Below are 3,726 nucleotides of genomic sequence, written 5' to 3'. Positions count from 1 at the left end.
ATTTATATACAAAATTTATTTTTCGATTAAAAAATTTAATGACATATTCCTAATTAGTTTTTTCACAAGGATTACAGTAAAAAAAAGTTGAAAGTAAATCCTCATTTAAATATTATAGGTATGAGCGTTTGAAGATAAAGTTTTGATGATTAAGTACCTAAAAATCGCAAATTATTTTGTAGTCATGCAATTTTTAAAAAATTGTATTATACCTAGTACCTATTTAAAAGCCAGTTTTTTCATAAATCATTCTAGGTATAAAATTTGAAATTAGAATTATGAAGAAACTCGTCAAAAATCAAAATCACGAATTATTTTGTAGTTCAAAATTCATATAGTTTTAATACCGAAATTTTGAAAATTTAATACATTTTTCTTTCTATAACTTCAAAATATATTTTAGTAGAATTTATCTATAGAAATTGAATAAGTTAAATCAGCGGTTCCCAAACTGAGAGGCGCGCATCCCTTGAAAATATTTACTGTTAACTTATATTGCTATAAAAATTAAAATGTTTGTATATTATAATACTATACATTTGTAATTTAATTTTTTATGGGAGGCGCAATTATTTTTTTTCATTTTTAGGGTGGCGTGAACTAAAAAAGTTTGGGAACCGCTGAATTAAAATTTTATAATATTAGATATTTAAGTTTAAACAATAAAAATGAGGGCAAGTGGGTACTGTCATGCTGCAGCTGTATAGTATTTATCGGTGGGTTCAGTGGTGTATTTTGAGTAATTTTTCGGGGTTGTCCAAAATATTTCCAGATTCCCTCATGATCCGGTGAAATTCGAATAATTTCTAGATATTGTAGATTAACTGTTAAGCCTGTGAACTAGCTTAAAAGTTAAAAAATAGACTTCGAAACGTGTCATCGGATCTAATAAAATTAATTTCACTTTTCCAATTTGGATGTAATTATTTTTAAAAGCATATATAAAATACTAAATTACATAGGTATCCCCGGGAGGGGGTAAGACAGGGCACTTGCCATTCCCCCTAGAATTTTAAATTTGTTTTCCAAATCTGTACTTAACTGTAATAATGACGAAACAAATTCACTTCATCACGCCTCTCATGAATTTCGAATTTTTTTTTAAAGACGTGTTTTTTAACACTGTTTCTGAAACTGAATTTTTTTACGGAAACCATTATTTTGAAAGTTATAGGTTATAACTATCATAAAATCTGCCGCTCTGGGGTTTGCGATTTTACGTTTGTACGCATACACGCCACACTACTGCCGCGCGGAGCGCCTATAACATATTTAGATTATTTTTTTACGTGTACAATTTTAAAATTTAAATTCGTGGTTAACCTTATCTAAGCTATATTGAGTTATTTTGCAAAAATATTAATTAAAGTAAAATAAGTATATATAGTACTCCCTTCGCCTAGCAGCTCTGGCAGATTGACTCGCCACACCTACTCTCTCTAATTCTTTTAAATGTCCCTCACACCCTCCTCGCTTCACTCCAAGGCCGTTTGTTTTTAATTTTTATAACTAATTATTCTAATTAAACCTGCGCTAGTGTGCTATCTACTATACTCTATTCAAAATGAGATCGTGACTCCAGACTCGGCGGCGACCACTCGAGACTTGACCAGTTTGTCGAGCGGGGGTCAGACCACAACCGTTTGTAAACCCCACCGAGACAACTATCTGTACGCCTGATGTGTAATAAAGCCACGTTGGCCGCCGAGTCACGATCTCATTTTGAATAGAGTATAGTGTCATTGGTCACTTTAAATTTGCTGACGATTAAGTTCTATAGACAATATTCATAACTATTAACAATAATCATTGCTTCCTCATCAATTCTCTACCTTTCTTGAAAAATGGTATAAGGAACAGAAATGAAAATCAACGAGTCTAAATCCATACATAGTATTTACTACTTTCACTTTCCAGAATGAAAAATACTTTGTCAACTGTGCATTGTATTTGCTATCTGTAGCCTATAGGCATCACCAATTTATTAACACCTACTTGGTCTCCACATAACCGAAATACTCTTATTCATAAATTATTTATTTTGTCTTCTTCATTCTTTTTTAACCTACAAGGCTACAACCATGTAATATGACTAAATATGAAAAAAATCTTAAAAATTTCAAACACCAATCGCATTTAGTGTTTCTAATCATAAACCAAAGCTATTGGTTATAGCTTAAAAACCAATAAACCAAAGCATCTTATTATGTTTCAAATCAGTTCTTACATATCTAATGATCTCCCAATTTTTTCTGTCTTCGATGCAATTAGAATATTTTTCAGACTATTCAAATTAAATCTTCCAAATCATACAAAAGTAAAATAAATACACAATAATCCTCAAAAATGTTGAATGGTATCAAGATCTATTCATCTAATACCCAAATATTTGTATTAATAGCATTTTAATTGTTCATTATGTAATCACTTTAATTATTTTAATATAGTATAACTTAGATTATCATGTAACGTGGTCAGGAATGATTGGTTAAATATAAAATATTCACAGAATTTAAGATTTTATCCTAAAAAAAAGTGTAGTTATGGTCTAATAATTGTCAATAGATAAAAGTTTATTACTACTTATGAACACAGTTTACCCTAATGTGAGCTGTCATGGAGTTCTGGTCAGTATGATGGTAATCGTGGAGAATTGGCGCTCTTACGTATTGGTATATGGCCATAGTCTTACAATAATAAATGTGAGACAAAGCCGGAGGAATTCATATCTAGTCAGTATATTGTAAATGTTATGTTTATAAGATATAGAATGTATAATATATGTTTAAATAATTTTTACTTGGCTATTGTGCATATTATGTTTATAAAATATAAGCAATGATGTAACGATCATTAAAATCACTTAGTACTTACACTTAATGTTTTCATATGACCGACAGAGATATTGTGGTTAAAATTATGAAGAAAAATATTGGTACATGATTGGAAAAAATAATGTATGGTTAATAAATAAATGTTTTATTCAAATTTAGAATTTAAATGATATAATGTATTTCAAGTTTGTTTATCAATCAGTTATTAATATTTTTTTTTATAAATATACTTGAGCATGTTTTGCTATGAATAATAATGATAATGATTCATATTTAAGCAAAATATTAATTAATACCAAGTCTTGATTCTGATAAAATATTATTATAATAGGTATTACCTAATAAGATTTTAATATACATCTATACTCTTATATGAATATAGATATTGAAAACAATATATGTATTTAATAAAACAATTTTATATAATTATAAGAATAAAAAGCAAGAAAACTATTTTCGAAAAGAAAAATAATTTTAAAGACAGTGTAAATTTTAAACAAAAATAATACAGAACAAACATTTTTCACATGATCAATACTTTTTCCCTTCTTTCATGTATAATAAACACATATTACCCTTTGTTTGTCACAAAAAATACAATTTAATTTAATCAAAAAGTTGGTAAATATTATTATTTACTAAAGAGAATGCATAATTGCATACAATAAAGTTATAATAAATAATTATTAGTTCTAATAAAAGTATATATATATAAAAAAAAAAAAAAAATGATTGACCATGTTTCACTGTATAATTGTAGTATAATTTTCTACAATGTTCCAAAAAATAAAAATGTAATACATCTACATTGTTTCAGAAAAAAAAGTTTTACAATTGAACAAATTTTGTGAAAAAAAAAATTATACATATATATATAGACATATAGTGAAAA

This window comes from Rhopalosiphum maidis, chromosome 2 (assembly GCF_003676215.2).
Source record: "Rhopalosiphum maidis isolate BTI-1 chromosome 2, ASM367621v3, whole genome shotgun sequence".
NCBI classification, from domain to species: Eukaryota; Metazoa; Arthropoda; class Insecta; order Hemiptera; family Aphididae; genus Rhopalosiphum; species Rhopalosiphum maidis.
The sequence above is the reverse complement of the archived record's forward strand: the minus strand, read 5'-3'. Positions refer to the sequence as shown.